At 37.9% G+C, this 23,993-nt stretch overlaps 1 pseudogene; it reads right to left on the minus strand.

Moving 5' to 3' along the window:
* Positions 1 to 4,218: 4,218 nt before the first annotated feature.
* LOC138311639 (uncharacterized) lies at positions 4,219 to 23,583 on the minus strand (annotated as a pseudogene).
* Positions 23,584 to 23,993: the final 410 nt, after the last annotated feature.

The following is a 23,993-nucleotide window of genomic DNA, read 5'->3' on the forward strand; positions in this document are numbered from 1 at the left end:
ACTCGGCTAGTGTTCGGAGGATCCGGGTTCGAATCCTGGTCTGGCTGCTACACTTTCTCCTCACCTGTTACAGGAATTGGCGCCCAACTAAATAACCCGCGGTGGTGGAGTGTAGAAGGGTCCCGTATGTCTTCGAGGGCTAAGACTTTGAGAAAGGAGGGAGGAGTGTAACAGGATGGATCGGACAACAGTTCCACTATACAAGAAGACACAACATGAATATACCGCAGTCTCCAAAAACACGCACCTCGCACAACATTCATGCATCACACTGCATACATGGGAGGCCGTCCTTACATGACCATAGCTGTTAATAGGACGTGAATTAATCAAACAAACAAACAAAAATATGTTTTTGCCCTTAAATTGGATTGCACAGCCATCAGAAAACTCAATGTGGTTAGTAAAATCAATGCCATTTTCCTTAAGATGTGATTCAGTCCTTGATGTGAACATTGAAACGGCCTCAAAATCGTGGACAACGTCATCTGAAATGTGAACAATTAACTCCTTTACAATTTCTTTGCAATGTTTTTCAAGACATTTGTATTCAACCACTGGGTAAATTGTGACTTGGTTATAGCTGTGTAGTGGGCAGCTTGGATTTCGTCTTGCATTGGGCAACGGTAGTATTTGCAAAGTCAGCGACCGTCACTACACATTTCTCTGGTACGGCTGTTGTTAACTTGCTAAATTGTTCTCTTTGCCATTTTGCTGTGAAGAGATGCTCTCCTTGAGGACCAAGCTCCATGATAAATTCATCAAAGAGTTCCTGTAGCAAGCCAGTCTTTTCTAACAAGACTTGTTTCTGCTGACTTGCACCTTACCATTTACAACTTTTTTCTTTACTTAAAAGCTCCCATCTTTTCCAGCAACATCTTGATTTGCATCAAGTACTTCCAGGTGTACTCTGATTGAATGAGGTGAGCACTGTCTGCATTGTCTTGAGATGCATTCAAACTTGGGGATTTGTTTGTTTGTTTGTTTTACGGCCCATCGACAACTAAGGTCATTTAGGGCCAAACTACAGAGCAGGCATTAGTACCAGGATATAAACAAGGACTGTATCTAAAAGATCAGGTTAAGAAAAAGGCAAGCAAAAACTAAAACAAAATTGATTTAATAAAAAGAGTTACATAGGATAAAATGGTTTTGGCTAACACATGTGAAAAGTCGTGCACAATGTTGACGAAACGATGAGTGTTGCGTTGATATGAATATAAGATGAGATGAGAAAACGTTCAAATTTTGTTTAAAATGCCGATCTCTTTGAGATGATTGAAAATACAATTATGTCTCATGGCATGAAACAAAGTGTACATGTCGGAGACATAGTACTTATCGCGTATGTGTTTAAAATCAATACAATGCAATAAAACATGCTCCACTGTGGGAGGAGAATCACATTGCATGGCATGCAGGAGGATCCTCCCCTCTAAATAGATAGGAAGGTGTAAAATATGTGTGTCCAATTCGGAGCCGAGAGAGAACAACTTCCTCTTTGCGGTCTCTCCGACTGGACAGTTTAGGATTAAGTGTAGGTTGTATTTTAAAACAGTTTATTGTTTGTTTCGGTAGACCACCGTTGTTGCCAATGGTGTTTAATGGCTGACTGAATGTAAGGTTTGATGTCGGTGTAAGGTAGTTTCAAATCTGTTTGTGCTAGGCGAAGGGCAGTCTTAGCTGCTTTATCGGCCTTTTCGCTCCCCTTTATACCCACATGACTGGGAATCCAGAAACAAGTAATTTGAGTTTTATCAGACAATCAAAATGTTCGGATCAAAAGATTTTGGATTAATGTGTTTCTATGGTTTCTTGATTTCAAAGCCTGAAGAACCGAATCGGAACAGATGATTGCCTTTTCAAATGCAGTGTTCTTCGATATGGTCAAGCGCCAGACCGATAGCACATGCTTCCGCAGAGAAAATGGAGGCAACATCCGGGAGTTGGATAGAGGAGCAGTGATTCGACGTACAGCATGCTGCCGCAACATTATCACCATCTTTTGATCCGTCAGTGTAGATCTGAACATGGTCAAGGAAAGCCCTAATGCACTCTCGAAAGGAGGATTTGTGTTCTTCGGGTAATGCACTGGATTTTGTCCTCTCATGTAGAGATAAATTGATATCAGGTGTTTGAATGAGCCATGGTGGTACATCCGATAAGGTGTACTCGTCAATGGTGTCGAAATTTATATTTAGTTCCAGCAAAAATTTTGAAATTCTGATGCCAAATGTTGGAATGAACTTTTGATTTTGTGTAAATATTTCTGACGTTGTGGATTAAATACAAGGTTAAATGCGGGATTTTTGGGGTTGGATTTCAGTTGAGCAGCATACTGTAAGGATAATTTCTTTCGTCGATCGTCTAGAGATGGCTCATTAGCTTCCACATGGAGACAGATCAAGAAATCATCCACAAATAGAGACCCTTCCGTAGATTGGCCAAGACATTTAGTTATGCTGTTAATTTTTAATCCAAAAAAGTGTGATGGACAGGATACCACCCTGAGGGGACACCCATCTCCTGTTTTTGTGTTTCTGAATAAGTTGAACCCGTTCGAACTTTGAAAATGAGTGTCGGATATAAAAATTGAAATTAACTTTGGCAATTTACCACGTATGCCGATATCATGAAGATCGTTCATGATTCCATATTGCCAAGTTGTGTCGTATGCCTTTTCAAGGTCAAAGAATACGGCCACAAGATGTTCTTTCTTGGCAAATGCTTCTCGTATTAATGTTTCTAGTCCAACTAAGTGGTCTACCGTTCCCCTGCAATTTCTAAAGCCGCTTTGCAAAGGACCTAAAATATTGTTTGATTCCAGGAACCAAACTAATTTAGTATTTTACAACTTGTCAATGAAATAGGACGATAGTTATTGGCATCAGTAGCATTTTTCCCGGGCTTCGGAAGGGGTATAATAGTAGATTCCTTACAAGACCCGGGAATTTTGCCAGAAGAGTAAACTTGATTAAATATAGTTAAAAGACATCAGGGTATCCAGTAGGATAAAAATCTCAAGAGTCAGTGACCCTTGGCTCTAAAATCCTGAGAGTCAAAATATTAAAACCTTGAAGGTCAATAAGTATCGCGTTAACATTCAATTATTCAAATATTTCTTCAAGCCAGATTTTATTACCAATAACATTGATAAGTTTTAAAATTTGGTAAATATTTCTATAGATTTGGTTAAGAAAATGAAGAAAAATAAATGATTTATAGAAAAAAATATAAATCAAATTTCATACTAATTTATTATATTTATTCATTTAATTTCTGGAAAAATTAAAGGACTTTTTTCACTGCAAATATATATTTTTTTTTTTTTAATTATGATTTTTTATGAAAAAATAATGATGATTAGGCTGTTTTATTATTCATAGATAATACAACTCTTTTTGTTTGAAATCAAAATGTTATTAATTCAGCAGTTTTTTCTAAAGCGATCTTTAAAAAAAACAACTACAATGGTTTTATTTATTTTGTGTTTCTTTTCCATGTCAATCCTCTTTTCATATTTGCCGCCAAAAACAAATTAGAAGCGGTAACTGGAACAATTTACGCTTCTCACACTCTAACGCTGATGGTTTGTGGGTAATGTACATGCAGAGTTTCTCAGGTTAACAACATGGCTACTGCAGTATGCATATCAAGCTAGGCCTATTTACGATCTCAATTCTGTTGTATACCTTATTACAAGTTAAGTAACATTAATTTATTGAAATGGGAATCTAATATAGCTTTCATTAAAATGTGATTGCTGATAACAAGGGGCAGTTTTAGCGGACTGGAGGTAGGTAACAGTTAGGTACTCAGTAGAGGTGTGACTTCTTTACCCGTGCTCCAATTAGCAGATTACGGTCGGACTAAGTCATGGTTGAGTGAATTTTGGCGTGGAGTGTTCCTACCAATTAGTGTCACTGACCCTAGCTAATATACACTTTATTGAGGGCTGGACATCACATAATACACAAATGTGAAGCGTCAGATTGACGCACGGCATGCAAAGATCCTGCGTCAAAATAAATTTTGCTGCGTCAATGACCCAAGGTCTCGTGTTAATGGATGCCCTGAGACATTTTAGTGAAGAGACTGGTAACTGTTTTAAAAACATATATGGAATTTCGTCTGGTTCAGCTGCCGACTATCTTTTCTCAAAGGACTCGAGCAATTCTGGTATCTCAAAAGGCCTATTGTAACTTTCACTTTAGTAGGTTATTTGGTGGCGATAAATGTGTTGTCACCAAACTCGCTGTCGTCCGATAGAACATGTTCTATCACAGATGTTCCGTCCAAGGATAGGGTCATCTGATCCCTTACTGGTTTGTTGTTTAGTGCAGGGAGACTCGCCAGCTGTACCTTGGTGGTTTTGGTGTTGATAATTTGTAACAGATTTTCATTCCTAAAATGTGTAAATATAGTCTTCATTATTTAAACGAATAATTTGGGATTAAAACAATTTTTTATTTCACAACATGAAAACAAAATCGAAATGTGCATAGCTAGGTCGCTACTCGCTAGGTGCACCTTCAGTTCAGAGACGTTTTATAGACATTAAGCTGATAAAAACAAAAGTTAACTGCTTTTAAGTTATATAACAATGTTTCCAGAGTTAACTTACATTTTTAGTCGTCTAATTATTATTTTTTTCGACATAAGCAAAGAGTTTTTCTGTGTAAAACGATCTCTGTTCAAGGTAGGAAGAAGCACTTGAGATCTAATAATGGAGCCGGAATCCGGTTTCTGGAATTCAGGAATTTAGAAAAAATGTGATAGTGAAACGAAAAAAAAGTTTTAAAAATGCAAATAGTGCTGAAAATTTATTGCTTTAATTTTCTTCTAATAATAGAAGGATAATATCTTGTGAAATAGCATCAGAAATGATTATTAGATAATTCTAAAGATTTTTGCTTTTCAATTATTCTAGTAAGTACAGTACTGCGATAAAAATATGGTATTTTTTGGCGGAAAGTGGAATTTAATTTTGGGCAATAACAAGGTAATTTTTGGGCTCTACTTGCCCGGGGCAAGTAGTTTTGAAAATTTTTACACCCCTGAAATTTTTCCCAAATTTCTTCCAAATTCCGAGTTATTTTCCCAATTGAAAAGGCATGGGCTGTTGAAAATAGTAAGTGAAAAAAACACTGGACTCTTCAAGATTTGCAATAGTGGATAGATAATCTTTCCAACACCTAATTAGGCCCCCAGCACACTTTTTGAATAGTACCGACAGCTCCAAGTCAGGTTGGGGTGGTATTATGCATGATTCCAATTTACAAATAGGAGGACACTGGTCATATGTGGAGAAACAACATCATATTAATGTGTTGGAGTTGAAAGCTGCTTTCCTTGTTTTACAAAGTTTGTGTAATACCAAGTCAAATGTACATATAAGGTTACAGTTAGACAATACAGTAGCAGTATATCCAGCGTTATGAGGCCGTACAGAGGAATTACACACACTTATTAAAAAACTTTGGTGTTGGTGTATGGAACGTATCAGCCTCACACATACCTGGTAGTTCAAATACTCAGGCAGATTCGCTATCACGAACGCTTTTCGACGATATGGTATTAACAGCTATGGTCATGTAAGGATGGCCTCCCATGTATGCATGTTGTGTCTTCATGTATAGTGCAGCTGTTGCCCTTTTTATAGTGCTATATCACTGAAGCATGCCGCCGAAAATCAAGCAACACACACCACCCGGTCACATTATACTGACAACGGGCGAACCAGTCGTCCTACTCCCTGTATGCAGCTGAGCGCTAAGTACAACTTTATATAGACATTGGTGTCTTGGCCAGGGGACAGAGCCCAGAGCCTTCCCCACAGGGGCGAACGCTCAACTCTGGGCCAAAAGTGAGGCGGTGCCAAAGGAGGCCAAGTCAGCAAGAAGAGAGAAAAAATAATATCCTAAATTTAGTCGCCTTTTACAATCATGCAATAGGGGCAGCAGGTACAATTCTAACGCCCTACCTGCAGGGTTGATGCGCGATTAGGAAAATGTATCACTGAAATGCAAGAGACGGGAGCAACTCCCCACTTTATACTTACGTGATGTATTGTACATATGTGCAATAAGTCAGGAATCGCCCTTCGCAGTGCCCTGTCGAATGAAAAGTCTCGTTTGACTTTTGACGTATCATTCTTACGCTAAATACAAATTGACTGGTTCGCCAGTATAATGTGACCGGGTGGAGCGTGTTGCTTGGTGTCTTCGGCGGCATTCTTCAGTGACATAGCACTATAAAAAGGGAAACAGTTCCACTTTACAAGAAGACACAACATGAATATACCACAGTCTCCCCAAACACGCACCTCGCACAACATACACGCAACACACCGCATCATATCACAGAATATTGATACTGTAAAAACAGAGTTACGTCCCTTCTGGCGCGCGCGCGGTATTTTATGCAAAGATAGCGACTCCATGCTGCAGCCAGACAGGAGCGGAACCCAAGCGACGTCCTCGGGCAATTAGAGGCAAAATGGGCGGTGTGTTGACTTCCTATGCGTAAGGACATCCATACGTGTGAATTTTATTTTACTTGTTACCTTGTATCTTCATCCCATACTAATATGGAAGTATTATCTTTTCCGAGTCGATTTGACTGCCGTGTTTTCATACAGATTAGTACCCTCATTTCTATAGTTAGTTATTAGGCCTAGGGCCTACATGTTTTACACAATCTTTATTTAAATTAAAATGAAGTCATTGGAAGTCTTTTAATGATAAGAATGCCTTTATAAATCATAATTAGAGAATGGCTCGAATCTTCTAGAAAATGAACAGGTACTAGTAAATGACCATGGTACAAGCATGTCAGAGACAGCAACCCCCGCGACTCCCCCCTCCACCCCCACCAACTAGCTATAGGCCTGACCATACCCACAGAGGTTCGTTACATATAGATGAGTTATTGGTACACATGGAATATACACATATGTGCTGTACCCATATCTCTTTGCTGTATATCGTTTGTAATAAATCCATGTGGCCTACCCATAAACCACACACACAAACATCACATTTTCAATTTTTTCATATATAATAATTTCATCATTCATCAAAGTGTCTTGTTACAGAATACACGGTGTTAAACACACCAACAGTTATAAACATGAAAGCGATTTCGGGGACGAACTTCAAGGGGCAGTTTAAAAATTTGGACATAAACTACAACAGACAGATTGGCATGTCAAAAATAATGAATATTAAATGTAGGCCTAAATAGATATAAGTCTCCTATGCTGGTATGGAATTTGTTTTACAAAAATTTTCATGAAAATATGTTTATGAATGGGAGAAATTATTTTATTTTGATGTAATTAAAACCATATATGCATGATTAAACTTATTCTGGTAAGAGGTCGCATTTTTTTGCAGAGTGATTAAGGTTGTCAAACACATTACCAATCAATTGATCAACCAGTCACTAGCCCTCCACCTCTGGGTTCAAATCCCACAGGCCATATATATGTCAGTGGTATAACTGCGCTTTCTTCCACCTCTTATAACCCTGGAACCTGGCACATCATAAATGAACCTGGTGTTAAATATCACAATCAACATTTTGGAAAAATGTTTCACAAGCTATACTAAATACCGTATAGCGGGAAATTTTAGCGGGGCTTTAATTTGGCAGTTGGCAGATCCGTATCAAGATCGTGAAAATTTAACCGCAAAATTTTAACAACGGCAATTAAGAAGACGCGAATATTTCATCTTCAAGAATAGAGTCTCTTTGTCAGGTCCCTTGACAGAAGGTCGGCCCTGCAGGTAGGGCGTTAGAATTGTACCTGCTGCCCCTATTGCATATCGTAAAAGGCGACTAAATTTAGGATCTTATCTTTTCTCTTCTTCCTAATTGACTTTATCTTTCCTAATGCCTCCCTTTGCACCGCCTCACTTTTGGCCTTGAGTTGAGCGTTTCGCCCCTGTGAGGAAGGCCCTGGGTTCTGTCCCCTGGCCGAGACACACCAAAGTCTATAAAAGTGGTAGTTTCTGCTCCTGCTTAGCGTTCAGCATACAGGGAGTGGGACGACTGGTTCGTCCGTTGTCAGTATAATGTGACCGGGTGGGATTTGTTGCTTGGTGTCTTCGGCGGCATGCTTCAGTGATATAGCACTATAAAAAGGGCAACAGTTCCACTATACAAGAAGACACAACACGAACATACCGCAGTCTCCCAGTACACTCACCTCGCACAACATACACACAACACACCGAATACATGGGAGGCCGTCCTTACATGACCATAGCTGTTAATAGGACATTAATAAATCAATCAAACAAACAAACATTGACAGAAGGTTTCAATTATGATTTGTGTCTGTTAAAACACAGTCATCTATAATTTAATAGTTGTTATGTTATTGTAATCTCATTGTTAAACTTTTCCATATAAACTTGTATACGTAAAAGTACATGCATATACGAACTAAGCATGTGAGGACGAGTTTCAAACCATGATGAAAGAGTTCACGTCAATTCTGCACAGAAGTGTATGTGGTCCTTACGGCACATCACTAACATGAGAAAAAAGGAAAGTGGAATGGAGGTGATTGATGATGCCGAAGACGAAGCTGATGTACATGGAAAACAGATAACAGATCGTTGACTTGGCGTTTATGTCAGCCTTGCCAGCTGTTAGATCCATACTTGGGGACCAAGACAGTGATATCCATGACTACCCATACTGTTTATGCAAAACATCAAAAAAGTGGTGAATTGATGGTGTTTTGTAACAACAAAAAATGGTTCCACCTGGAGTGCATGGAACTTGAGGTGAAAGATCTGCCCAGAGGAGAATGATTCTGCAGTGACGTATATCGCTTTAGGAAAAGGTACTGGTAGACAGAAAAAGAAAACTGTTGATGCCTTCGTGGACATGAAGCATATTTACACACAACTGGTAATGTGGAGAGGTGTAAAGCTTTGTTTGATTATTTTAACGTCCTAGTTACAGCTATGGGGTTCTCCCTCTAACAGCCTTTACAATTGCTCATGGTCATGTAAGGGACGGCCTTCCATACCTTTACTCTTCCTAATGTATCACTGTTGCTTGTGTGTTGCGTGTATGTTGTGCACGGTGACAACGGGCGAACCAGTTTTACTCCCTGTTTTGCTGAGAAAGCTAAGCAGGAACCAAAACTGACTGCCGAGTTGTCAGTAGAATAGTTGGTCGGTCGGCCATGTAAGTGTGTTGCATTGAGTGCCTTCGGTTGGCATGTTTCAGGATAGCCACGGCTAACTCAAGGCCAATGTCCTCCCTATACAAAGTACGATGCGAGTACTACCATAGTACATGTAATGTCTTCTTACATGTCTATAGCTGCGGTTCCGCGTAAGGGAACATCAATTATGTTGCCCTTTTCATTATTGTTATGTAATCTATTATCTGTCTTATTTATAGTGCAAGCCCTTTATTATATGCCTATATTCATTGAAAGCATCCGCCGAAGACACCAAGCAACACACACCCGACCCTGACAACGGTCAACATTGGCACCGAAACAGAATAGGTGTATGGACCAAGACTACAACGTAAAAGGGCTAGACAGAATTAGGATGGGTATCCAATAAAGTCCCTGTCTTACTGCACCCCTTGTTTGCTCCGGGACAGTTCGATACATTCAAACTGTAAGTAAAACATGATGCGTTTAGCGAAAGCACAAAGTCAGTTAGGACAATAGAAAATATTTTGTCGCAGATTCAGGAAACTACCACTTTTGCTTTTGCGCCCCCTAAAAAAGATCAGGCACTTAAAAGTTTATGACACAGGTGTGTCTCGGCCAGGAGAATGAATCCCCAGTTAGCCTTCCTCACAGCGGCTTTCAGCAAACGCTTAACTCGGAAGGCTCAAAGGAGTGGTAGGGCGGTCAGGCCAAAAGTGAGTGCGGACGGTTGCCAAGGGAGGCGTTAGGAAAGACAAAGTCAGTTTGGAAGAATAGAAAAGATTTGGTCACAGATTCAGGAGAGGCCAAAATGTAATGCTATTATCTGCTTATTAAAATAAGAATGGGAGTTAGAAATGTGTTATATACTACAAATTGTGGGAAAGACCAATACATACACATGTTACTTTAACAACACTTGTATTTTCTCAATGAAGACTTCAATAATGTATAAATATTTAGCAGGAAACCAAACTAAATAAAAATATAATTACCAGCATATTTGGTGGTATCCATTAATGAAATAGCTTTCACATTTCTCCTGTTTAGCTGGCCCACTCGGTCGGCCATCATTACCTTCAATGGTGATATTACAACAGATACATGAAGTCCACCTTCCATCAGGCCAAAAAAGTGAGGCGGTGCCAAGGGAGGCGTTAGGAAAGACAAAGTCAGTTAGAAAGAATAGAAAAGATTTGGTCGCAGATTCAGGAGAGGCAAATGTAATGCTATTATCTGCTTATTAAAATAAGAATGGGAGTTAGAAAATGTGTTATATACTAAAAATTGTGAAAGACCAATACATACACATGTTACTTAATTAACAACACTTGTATTTTCTCAATGAAGACTTCAATAATGTATAAATATTTAGCAGGAAACCAAAGCAAATAAAAATATAATTACCAGCATATTTGGTGGTATCCATTAATGAAATAGCTTTCACATTTCTCCTGTTTAGCTGGCCCACTTGGTCGGCCATCATTACCTTCAATGGTGAAGTCCACCTTCCATCTGGAAATATGTCATAATATTATTTACATCTCAGCGTATTTATGAAACTTGTGTAAACTACTGTATACTGAGTAGATTTTCAGCAAATCGTTATTTAAATGAAAGTTAACAATAAATAAAATGTATTTCAGTTATTTTACAAATTAAATACTGAAATTTGTCACAACCCAGTAACAGAAAACTTTCGTACATACTTCATCAAGAAGAAGAAGTGGTGGCAACAAATACGTAAATGATTTGCCAAATCCTGTTGGCAGTAGTGCAAAAACATCTTTTTTGTCAAGCACGTTTTTTATAACTTCTATTTGCAGATCTTTCAGTACGATATTTATGTCATACTTCGTTTTCACACTCTCAAATGCTTTTTCTCGTAGGCCTAAATATATTTTGACGTATTGCGGGAAACTGTCATCAGTTAAACTGTCATCAGTTTGACCTACTAAGTTTTCCTGATATGGCAATTGAACTCTCCGACCTCTGGCATAGTGAGAACCGGATGCTACGTTTACTCAAGATGGCGGTTTATTTGAAGCGATGGTTTTGTGTATTATGTCTCGTTTGGATTTTATAGCTATAACGTTGCATGGGTGGATAATGTGGACATTTAAGTACATTTTCTATTCAAAATGTGTCGTTTTGTACGTCTAAACACCCAGGTGTGGGTTCACACGGGGCTTGCTACAGTATCTGCAATGGGGTGGGATTCCAATCTGATTAAAAATACAGATCCTTTTTATCAGTTACGTTAGATAAGAGGATCTGAGAAAATTCCATTAGGGGTCATGTCCAGGTGACCTTTGTAAATGGCCAATCAAATTGCTGCTGGCAAACTTTTGACAGTGAATTTCAGGGGACGTATATAGTTTGAAAATATGTCAGAATTCTTTCCGTGTAGGTAGTCATCTCGCCCAAAGAGCACAATTAAATCTAATCGTATTTGTATTGTTTCGGGCGAAATGGCGTTGTCAATTGACAGAGCAACGTGCAGAAAATGCATTTGATCTGAAATACACGTGGTATAAATTTCATCCGAACATGACCCTTAATTGGAATTTCTCATATCCTCTGTTGAGCGAGTGGTTATAAGGATCTGTATTTCAATCACATTGGGTGGGATTCATTACCCTGCCTCCACTACATTCCTGACAGGGTATGATTATACGTTCTAGGTACTCCGTACCTGGTCAATATTTCTCCTAAAGTGAATGGCAGTTGTTTCTGCTGCTTTTTTTGTGTCTTTACATCGGAAAGGCTTCGCTCCATTATGATGCGCTGTCAACGACTAGCTGTCGATAAAACTAAAGAATGTACTTGTAACCATCTTTTGTCGTAGGTAAGCATCCAAGAATATCCATATGCCATCTTCCAATACCTTCAACTGGTACGGATTGAAGTGGAATTGGTTTACCATGTACATCTCGTTTGGTTTGTTGACAAAAGATACAGGATTGCAAATACAGCTTGATTTCTTGGCACATTTTTGGGCCAGAAGTGTTTGGTTCTTATGGCTTCATAAGTTCTTCTTGACCTTGATGTCCTGCCATAGTACAGCCCATGGTACTGCTAACTGCTTGACGACTCTTTCTGCCTTGGTATCGTTTCTGATGAAAACGAAGCATAAATCCCATCAATAATTTCATAATTGTAGCTTTTTGCTACCACTTTGCTGGCTAATCGTTATGCATAGATACCATTCCATGAACTTTGATGTTATTAAAGCCTGGGCATTGTTCTTGTTGCTGTCTTATTTTCCAATAATTTTTGTTTGTTTTTGGTTTGATTAATTAACGTACTATTAAACAGCTATGGTTATGTAAGGACGGCCTCCCATGTATGCAGTGTGTTGCGTGTATGTTGTGCAAGGTGCATGTTTTGGCGAGACTGCGGTATATTCATGTAGTGTCTTCTTGTTATAGTGGAACTGTTGCCTTTTTGGCGAGGGTCACCTCGCCATTGTGATCGTGGTTGCAGTCTTACAGTCAATTTCCTCAATATGATTGGCTTATGAAATTGCTCGCAGATACTAGCGCTCCTAGCGGCAGTGTATTCAAAACAACCTCTTTGATTTTTACCGGGAATTTTAAAATAGCAAATTTTGAATATGAAAGTTACTGAAATAAAACGTACCTGTAACGTGTGAAATAGGAATTAGCCCCCGATATTACGGTAGATTTTCATATCCTTACTATATCCACCACACTATCCAAAAGACTCGATCTTCTGTTTGAAAGTTTTCACCTGAATTGCTTGTTACAAAGTATCTAGACTTTTCGTCCCCCAAATATGGTTGTTTACAATGACCCCCTCCCCATCCCGTCCCATATGAAGACGTTTCGTCCCAAAAAATGCTTCGCTCCGAAGCTGGTTTCCCCCAAACGTTTACTCCCTATTAGTGACAGTTTTCCTCCCGTCTATCCAGCCAACCAAAAAATTGAAATCAATATTTCACCTCGAATATCTAAAACTGATACCATAATGAATTTTGTAATTTGAATCAAATTTGTCTCGGAGCAAATAAATTTCATGGCGAAATGGAGATGCATTTATAACGGCTGTGTTATGGCACATGGCCTTCATCCGGAACTCCTCGGGGAATAGAATTCTCCCGATAATACCCGGATGAGTTCAGGATGACATGGGCGTAAAACTAACATTACTGAATGGAAGAAGACAACTCTAACAAAATTTTGGACAAACTTGGTCTACCGATAAAATAGCACGTGACAGACGGTGAACATTTTGTAAATGTCCAAGGTGGCGTAATCTTAAAACTAACGGCAGTGTTCTGCACAATTTTCCAGATCCAGATGCGTTTGGTCGATTAGACAGAAAGTCAACGAAGCTTGACAGGTTATTTTGCCTTTATTCCATCAAGACATCGTAAAAGCTGTGAAGTAAACAAAATCGTATTCTTACAATTTTGTTACAAACCAATATCGTAAAAACTGAGTATATTATGACATGGCCCTGCAGGTTGGGCGTTAGAATTGTACCTGCTGCCCCTATTGCATGATCGTAAAGGCGACTAAATTTAGGATCTTATCTTTTCTCTTCTTCCTAACTGACTTTATCTTTCCTAATGCCTCCCTTGGCACCGCCTCACTTTTGTTGCCTTGAGTTGAAGCGTTCGCCCCTGTGAGGAAGGCTCTGGGTTCTGTCCCCTGGCCGAGACACACCAAAGTCTATAAAAATGGTAGTTTCTGCTCCTGCTTAGCGTTCAGCATACAGGGAGTGGGGACGGACTGGTTCGCCCGTTGTCAGTATAATGTGAACGGGTGGGGTGTGTTGCTTGGTGTCTTCGGCGGCATGCTTCAGTGATATAGCACTATAAAAAGGGCAACAGTTCCACTATACAAGAAGACACAACACGAACATACCGCAGTCTCCCAGTACTACTCACCTCGCACAACATACACGCAACACACCGCATACATGGGAGGCCGTCCTTACATGACCATAGCTGTTAATAGGACGTTAATAAATCAAACAAACAAAACAAACAAACAAATTATTATGACAAATACGGTAATTCCAGCAATGATAAACAAAGAAATAATACTAGAAGAAATTTGAGTATTATGAACATATTAACTGTAGATATGCAGTAAATTATTATAATGATATACAATGTAGTACACTATTATGTTGTCACGAAGTTTTATGTAAACCACGTGGTCGGAGAAGTTATACCACGAGGCGTCGAACGATTGTCTACACATCAGAAATTATTACATTAAACTGAAATGATAGTTCTACAGATAGATATATTTCTCTTTATAAGTGTTTATACCCCCCCCCCCCCCCCCCCCCCCCCCCCCCCCCCCCCTATTACACAATACAAATAAAAACTTACATAGGTGATACTTCTAAGGTAGCTAATTTTGATTGTTTTGTTTTACACACAACATTTCTTCTTCGTATATGGCGGCCATACTGTAATGGCATGGAGAGAGCGCCACCTGTCGATTCAAGGGGAGTAACTCTTACTCAAATCTCTGACTTGCTCTATACCGCACGCTATATGTACCATTCTAACTGTGATAACAGTACAGGCAGTTAATCAGGTATGAATATTTACCACATCCATAATTTATCGATAATTTTATAAGCACATGTATAAATATCAGATTTATATCAATATACTAAAGCACGTTCAGAGATTACCACTAAACCATACTTTTTAAAACATTTTTTTGGCGAGGGTCACCTCGCCATTGTGATCGTGGTTGCAAAATTTCTCTTACAGTCAATTTCCTCAAATATGATTGGCTTAGAAATTGCTCGCAGATACTAGCGCTCCTAGCGGCCAGTGTATTCAAAACTTTTATTTTACCGGGAATTTTAAATAGCAAATTTTGAATATGAAAGTTACGATATAAGCGTATCTGTTAACGTTGAAATAGGAATAGTATATTACGGTCTTTTATATCCTTATTATATACACTGATCCAAAAGATCTTCTGTTTGAAAATTTTTCACCTGGATTGTTTACAAAGTATTTAGACTTTTCGTTCCCAAAATGGTGTTTACAATGAATGAAGACGTCTTCGTCCCAAAAATGCTTCGCTCCGAAGCTGGTTCCCCAGTCGTTTTACTCCCTAATAGTGACTGTTATCCCGCAACGGAAAAAATGAAATCAATATTTCACCTCGGAACGATCAATATTGATACCTTAAATGAATTTTGTAATTTGAATCAATTTTGTCTCGGAGCAAATGTCATTTTCATTGGCGAATAAATTGGAGATTGCATTTATCAACGGGGGGGGGGACTGTGCTGTATTGGCACATGGCCTTAATCCGGAACTACAATGGAAGAAAGACAGACTCTTAACAAAATTTTGGACAAACTTGGTCTAATGATTTAAAATTGTACGTGACAGGACGGATGACATTTTGTAGATGTCCAAGGTGGCGTTATAATCTTTAAAAAACTAACGGCCAGTTAATAAGGTCATGAATATTTATTCAAATCTTTAATTATCGATAATTTTTTAAGCATGTATAAATAATCGAGATTATATCCATATACTAAAGAATACAGTTGGTAGTAGACTAAAGGTTACACCCTTGTGCACACGGAGTGCACTACGTTTAGACTACAGGTAGACACGGAGTGCACGAGGTTTAGACTACAGGTAGACACGGAGTGCACAAGATTTAGACTACAGGTAGACACGGAGTGCACAAGATTTAGACTACAGGTAGACACGGAGTGCACTACGTGTGAACACGGTGTCCACTACAGGTGGACATCGTGTCCAGGTACATTGAGACCTAGACAGACAAGGTGATGTGTTACAGTTAGGGATCGGGGAAGAATAAGTTCTTCAATTTGAAATAATACATAATTATAATTTTTAAGTGTTTATTTTTTTTTAATTACAACATCTACAATTTAATGTTACAGTATATATAACTATATACATACAATATTTTTTAGTATACATGAATAAAACCTTTTCACTGCAAAAGTAATAAAGATTGATTTATATTCATTAAGTATATGTCTATTTAATTTTATATCAGTAGTTTCCATTTCTTATCTTAAATTGTCTATATTACGTTTTCAAAAGTAAATGTTTTATGGGTAAATTGCATTAAATATATATATATATATCATTTACATCAAGCATTTTCACAAGTCAAAAACAACTTTGAATTGCAGCAAAAACCAGTCCTAATGTGCTTTTGAGACACTTTTTCTTTTATAATAAGCTATCAGTAATACAATCATATACCGGGTAATACATAGCTTTTAAACAAAAAGATTTGGTGCCTATCAATCAGTTGTCTAGCGATACCCTTGTAGATCGTCTTTCATTAAAATATATACACTTTTATAATATTTTTCTTGCTATTTTAAGTTCTAAAAGTATTGTACGTAAAAATAGCTTAATTACATATTCTTTATTAAAAACTGAACGTCTTTAAAAGATCATGCAGAATTAAATCCACTTCAAACTATATGACGTCCTCCACTAATTGGTGGCTAGTCTACCTACAAGTACCCAATTCAGCTTGTTTTGATTCTTAATTACCGGTACACACAATAAGTTTATGATCCCAACCCCGCAAGTTATCTTGATCGTATATTGCGTCATGGTCCAATAATTATAACTTGTCAAACATACAGGTAAGCCACAGTATCCAGCTATACAGGTGCCTCAAGGTGACCATCGATAGATGGCCAGAGGGCAGAATCGTTGCCTTCTGTGTTTGCACGGCTTTATGAGAATGGGGGCAGTATCTTTATATAAGATGTGATTTTAGAATTGTTTCTATGGAAGTTTGTTAAGACAAACAAATATACTTTACCGTTTAAAAATCATATAGGTTCATGAGTTTGAAACACATAAGTACCATTCTTATTAGATACATGTACATGCTTGTTGTAGAGCCTGGGTAAACATGTACACCGGTTCCCCTCAATTAGATTGGGATGAGGGATGAGGTAAAAACTAGCTGGCAAAAATATGGTAAGTGATGCTGAATACACCTCAATTATTGTCATGACAGGCAGCCGTGAAGTGGAGCTGACGGTAGCTGTACAATGCGTAATCATGCATGTCTGTCACAACCTTGAATTTACCAATAATACATGTATATATTATAATCAAAATTAATGTAGATTAGGTACTTATTCAACATTGTAATATGGTATTTTATATACATAGTCATGATAATCAGGTTTCTGATATATGTAAAAAGCCAGTGTAAAAAAATTAAATTAATGAAAAGATATTGGATGAAATATGATATTCCAATAATCTTGAAATAAATGTTTTAGTTAATTATACACTTGGTATTTAGATTATTTTTAATTTTAATATATAAAGCTTCATTAACAAATAAATTAAAATGCACTACCAGTTAAAACACATATCCCTATTGACTAGCATTGTTGTATAACTGTACGTATTTGTGTGATGAGTACAATGTATGTATGTAGAGAGGCTGCCACCTAAGTACAGCATGCTATAAATGGACCTCCTGGGGTTGGGATAAGGTACTACATGTATACAGGTGTTGTTAGTCTGTGATACACTTGACTGAACATATTGAAGGGTGCCCAAAGAAGGCCCCAGGCCCCTGGCCCCACTCTGACCAATGTTAGGTAATTTAGATTATCATACCCGTGTGGTTGATGGAACAGTATGAAGTCCAAGTGACCATGGCAACTGCAGTCCTAGCCTAGGGGTCTACCTTTCGAGCAGGCAAATTTAAGTGAACAATATACTACATGTATGGATCATACATTAATATATATATTGTTATCATATAACTCACGCGGTTTGTAAAAGAAGGTCAGAATAGGATATTGTCAAATTATCAAGGTTTCTAGAATTAAAATAATTATGACAAATTCAGAATCTAATCAACAACTATGAATCTACAGTTTAAATGGGTAGAAGTTGGATTTATTTTGATTCTGTCTGTTTGATTTGTTATCAGACATGTGACCTACATTTTAGCGATCGGTCCTTTGAACAGTGTTGATGCTCACGAGCAGCCACATGCCCGATAATAAATTTTTGCTTTCTTAAGCCAGTGCTTACAGGTTCCTCAATCGGTTGAGTGTAATAAAGTGTAATTTCTAATGCCGATTTTTAACGTCTATGGACGATTTCTCATTTTTCCAATGCTTTGCAACGCGCCAGGTTCCATGTAGCAAATGTATACGTATTATTAAAACTATTTCGCGCACCTTGCCTTTAGAAAACTATATTCCATACATACATAGTTAAACATTTTATGAAGAATTTAATTTGTTTATGTTTATATGTCCTTGCTTTTATTATGTCCATCAATATATTCTTTTTAATCAAAATAATTTGCCGATCAAAATATCTCTTTGGCGACGATTTGCTTATACTAAAAATCTTTACTCCACGCAAGGTTCATCACTTTATGCGTACGAAAAAGAATTTCATCTTTAAACTACTTATCACTAGCTAGAAAAATAGTTTTTACTGGGGAAACTATCCATTGATGAGACATAACCAGTATGTGGTTTACCGTACGCAGTTAATTTGCAACGCAGTTAATTTGCTTTTATAAATTCTATAATTAACGTCCTTATTTATAAATTAAATTGTATGATAATATATATTGATACATTTTACTTTATATGTATCTATTCAAATAAACATTACACTACGAATGATTTCCAGTAATTAACGGCAATTTTTATGTTGCAATAAATATTATGTTTCTGATCGCAATAACTATTTCTATCTGTCAAAGTCCATATAGACTGCAGAATCAATACATATTTTCTCATATTTCTGTGGCACATCATCTAGTCTGTCTGTGGTCTGGATGTAGTGGATATTTTACCTGGACACGATGTCCACCTGTAGTGGACACCGTGTTCACACGTAGTGCACTCCGTGTCTACCTGTAGTCTAAATCTCCGTGTCTACTGTAGTCCGTGTCTACCTGTAGTCTAAACCTCGTGCACTCCGTGTCTACCTGTAGTCTAAACCTCGTGCACTCCGTGTCCACTCGTAGTTCACACCGTGTGCACAATGTGTAACCTTTAGTCTACTACCAACTGTACGTTCAGAGTTTACCACTAAAACCTTACTTTTAAAACATTTTAGTTATTTTCACCACAAGAGCTTGACGTTATGATCATTATTACATACAGCATATTCATTTCAACTGGGTAATACGAAGTAATTTTTGGCCAAATGACATAAATCATATATGGAATGTTCATATAACTTCGAAGTGATATTTTTGGACTACTAGATCGACGAAAATGCCGATTTTTTTTCATAATTCTTCCGTTTAAAACGCCACTTAAAAAGCTGCTGTTTCAATCTGTAACAAATGTAAGAGAAATTAATTGTGAATTGTTTAGCAATTATCCTGAGTTTTATTTTACCAACAAGCATCAGAGATTAGCAATTAAAACTTTACATAAACATATTCCCGACTCTCACTTGCATTGTGTGATCACTCGAGCGGAACTAATCTCTACCACCTGGCACAGTCTTACAAATGCAATCGCACAAAAAGCCCACATGATCACTGTTTTTAGTGCGATTACACCTTAGGGTTGTGAACAATGTTAGTTTTTTTAACTTTTTACTCAAAAAAATAGACTTTACGATTTTCTGATGTTCAGCACCATGGCCGATGCAGGTAGGGCGTTAGAAATTGTACTGCTGCCCCTATTGCATGATCGTAGAAGGCGACTAAATTTAGGATCTTATCTTTTCTCTTCTTCCTAACTGACTTTATCTTTCCTAATGCCCTCCCTTGGCACCGCCTTACGTTTTGGCCTTGAGTTGAGCGTTCGCCCCTGTGAGGAAGGCTCTGGGTTCTGTCCCTGGCCGAGACACACCAAAGTCTATAAAAGTGGTAGTTTCTGCTCCAGCTTAGCGTTCAGCATACAGGGAGTGGGACGACTGGTTCGCCCGTTGTCAGTATAATGTGACCGGGTGGGGTGTGTTGCTTGGTGTCTTCGGCGGCATGCTTCAGTGATATAGCACTTACAAAAAAGGGCAACAGTTCCACTATACAAGAAGACACAACTCGACATACCGCAGTCTCACAGTACACTCACCTCGCACAACATACACGCAACACACCGCCATACATGGGAGGCCGTCCTTTTACATGACATAGCTGTTAATAGGACGTTAATAAATCAAACAAACAAATGATCAGCACCATGATTTTCTGTATAACTTATTTAATTTACCACCTGTACCCATGCATACGTGTGTATTTATACTTCTTTGTGCACATTATTACAATCAATTTATGAAGGACAAAACTCTTACATGTTAGACAGGAGGACTGAAGAACAGCGGGAATTAAACTTCAATAATATTTCCTCTATGCTGGTATTGGTATTTGTGATTAAAATGTTTAATTATATGATATTAGCCTTTTCAGTAATAATCTGTTTACACATTTATTGTTTCCTTATGTTTTACAGAATGTCAGCATGCATGTATCAATTCAACTGGAAACGGTCTAGGAGAAGAATTGTGTGAAAAAAAAGAAGTAATTTTCAACTGTGGAAGCTTAATATTGTAATCATTTTCAATCCGAAAAAAATTGCTATCATCATCTTCAAATTCCTTATTGTGAATTTAACTGTTATATGATTTAAGCATATAACCTGATATTTTTTTTTATATTCTATGACATGTACATGCTTGAAATGAATAAATAAAAGATTATTTAAATTTAAAACACAATATGACATTAGCTGTTTATATTTTTTGTCAAAAAAACATATTAAGCTTATATCGTTCATAACACACTAATCATCACCTTCGAGACAATTTAATGAAAATCAATTTAAACATTAATTTGTATAAACACAGGTCGTCTTATGTTTTCCCCGCCTTGACTATCAATGTATTGATTTTTACCTTTTTTTTCGGTCACCACATGAACTGCCTTTAAATCAATCACACCAATGAGACATACATTTACTGCATTCATTATAACACTGTAAGGCAATTCTGCAAGATAAGCGAACATTGTTGATTTACCTTGAATATCTACATGCATAGTATGGTACCATATGTAACAGGAGAGGAGAAAATGTAGCGGCAAGACCGGGATTCGATCATGTGTTTGTTAAATGTCAACTGCTCTGCTTTCTGTGGGCTTAGCTTTCTTTTCCTTGGAGTATTCCACTTACATTTTTGTGAAGTTGGTGCAAGCTTCCCTTCACGTTTCTTCTCTGATATGTCAGCAATAACATGAAGTAATGCCACAATGTGGTTACAAGCTTCACTTTGCCTGAAAAAAATAAAAACGTGTGATAATCACATTTTTTTTTTTAAATTTTAAAATCAAATTTTATCAACAATCCATAAAGTCTTTTAATAAATATTTGCATAGCATTCAATGTTATCATTGTTATGATTTCTATATTATAAATTTTATTAAAAACCGGACAGAACTGTTCGTATACTAAATCATTTTTGTATATATACATCATTAATTCTTAGTGCTTACCCTGCAGTTTGTTTGTTTGTTTGATTAATTAACGTCCTATTAACAGCCATGGTCATGTAAGGACGGCCTCCCATGTATGCGGTGTGCTGCGTGTATGTTGTGCGAGGTGCGTGTTTCGGGGGACTGCGGTATATTCATGTTGTGTCTTCTTGTATAGTGGAACTTTTGCCCTTTTTATAGTGCTATATCACTGGAGCATGCCGCCGAAGACACCAAGCAACACACCCCACCCGGTCACATTATACTGACAACGGGCGAACCAGTCGTCCCACTCCCTTTTTGCTGAGCGCTCAGCAGGCAGCAGAAACTACCACTTTTATAGACTTTGGTGTGTCTCGGCTAGGGGACAGAACCCAGAGCCTTCCTCGCAGGGGCGAACGCTTAACTAAAGGCCAAAAGTGAGGCGGGTGCCAAGGGAGGCATTAGGAAGGATAAAGTCAGTTTAGGATTTGTTTGTTTGTTTGATAAATTAACGTCCTATAAACAGCTATGGTCATATAAGGACGGCCTCCCATGTATGCGTTGTCAGTTAGGAAGAATAGAAAAAGATAAGATCCTAAATTTAGTCGCCATATACGATCATGCAATAGGGGCAGCAGGTACACTGCAGTACAATTGCATTCAGCCGAATTGACACATCCAGATACTTTGGACCAGCATTACCCAAACATCGTGGTCCGGTGAAGTGTTCCTGTTGGCAGAGGGTATCAATGGTAAAACCTTGCATTTGACATAACAATGGGAAGAGTTTTCGTCAATAGTACATATCTGTAACGAGAGCACGTGTCGGTCCTCATAAAACACCTTGGATTTTAATTGTTTTTTCCTGTTCATTTTGAGCACAACATAATTATATATCTCTTTCGTGGAAAAAATCTGGTACACACATTAAGTTATCATTCCAGTCCTGTAAACAGTTAGGATGTTGAAGAACTTCAACCTAACGGCGTAGTTAATTTGTCAACTTTTCTTTCGACGATCTCATCATTATCCCTGTTTTTCACCTCGTTAATGTTGGCTAAACCTAATCTGTTTGTACCTTTCACACGCTCTATTAATTGTCGCTTATTTTCCGATACTGGCTGGCCGTGATTACTTAGGTAGCTTTTCAGTTCAGCGACGGTAAACCGCTCCAGGCTATCGTTGTTTGCACAAGCCTATTAATCCTATTGTCCGCCATTGTCTCATTGTGGTCGATAGCCCCGGAAGAATAGTAACAGCGCCCTCTATGCGTAAGGGGCAATAACCTAGTTATGGGAAAGGACTATTACGTCACGATTACTTGTGTAGTAATGGCTGCTGAATAAACATGTTGTATTGAATAGTTTGTTTGTTTGTTTGTTTGTTTGTTTGATTAATTAACGTCCTTTTAACAGCTATGGTCATGTAAGGACGGCCTCCCATTATGTGGGTGTGTTGCGTGTATGTTGTGCGAGGTGCGTGTTTTGGGAGACTGCGGTATATTCGTGTTATGTCTTCTTGTATAGTGGAACTGTTGCCCTTTTTATAGTGCTATATCACTGAAGCATGCCGCCGAAGACACCAAGCAACACACCCCACCCGGTCACATTATACTGACAATTGAAGAGCTCTCCCGAGTTACACTTCAGTGACTTGAAACATAATTCTGACAGTTGTTTCAAATTATTTCGTCCCTGAAATCCACTGTCAAAATTTTGCAAGTAGCAATTTGATTGGCCATTTCCAAAGGTCACCTGGACATGACCCTTAATGGGATTTTCTCAATTTCTCTTATCAAACGTAGTGATAATAAGGATCTGTATTTTAATCAGATTGCACTTTTTAACTACATGAAATGTCTCCCAAAACACCTCGCACAACATACACGCAACACACCGCATACATGGGAGGCCGTCCTTACATGACCATAGCTGTTAATAGGACGTTAATTAAGCAAAACAAACAAATGTAAATGTCTGCACCAGAATCAACTAAGGCACGTGTTGACTGGTTTTCTACTTTAATATATATCGTGTTGCTAACCAGTGGTGCACTAACTATCTTTTATGTTAGAGATACCTGTTTTAACAGTGCTCTTCCTACAAACACTCGTTTTACAGACATAATCTAGTTTTCGAATTTGAACCATGGTTAAAAAAGTAATTGAAATTTGGTAGTTAAAAGTAAAATACCCAAAATTATGTAATTCTAATAAAAATATACATACCTTTTTTGTAATTATATATTTATTAGAACCAAATCAAAGTCCCAACGCCACTCATAGATGTTGTGAATGAAGGACTCAAACAAAGGAATAAAGAAATTGGTTTTTCATTTAA

The sequence above is a fragment of the Argopecten irradians genome, unplaced genomic scaffold, assembly GCF_041381155.1.
Source record: "Argopecten irradians isolate NY unplaced genomic scaffold, Ai_NY scaffold_0075, whole genome shotgun sequence".
NCBI classification, from domain to species: Eukaryota; Metazoa; Mollusca; class Bivalvia; order Pectinida; family Pectinidae; genus Argopecten; species Argopecten irradians.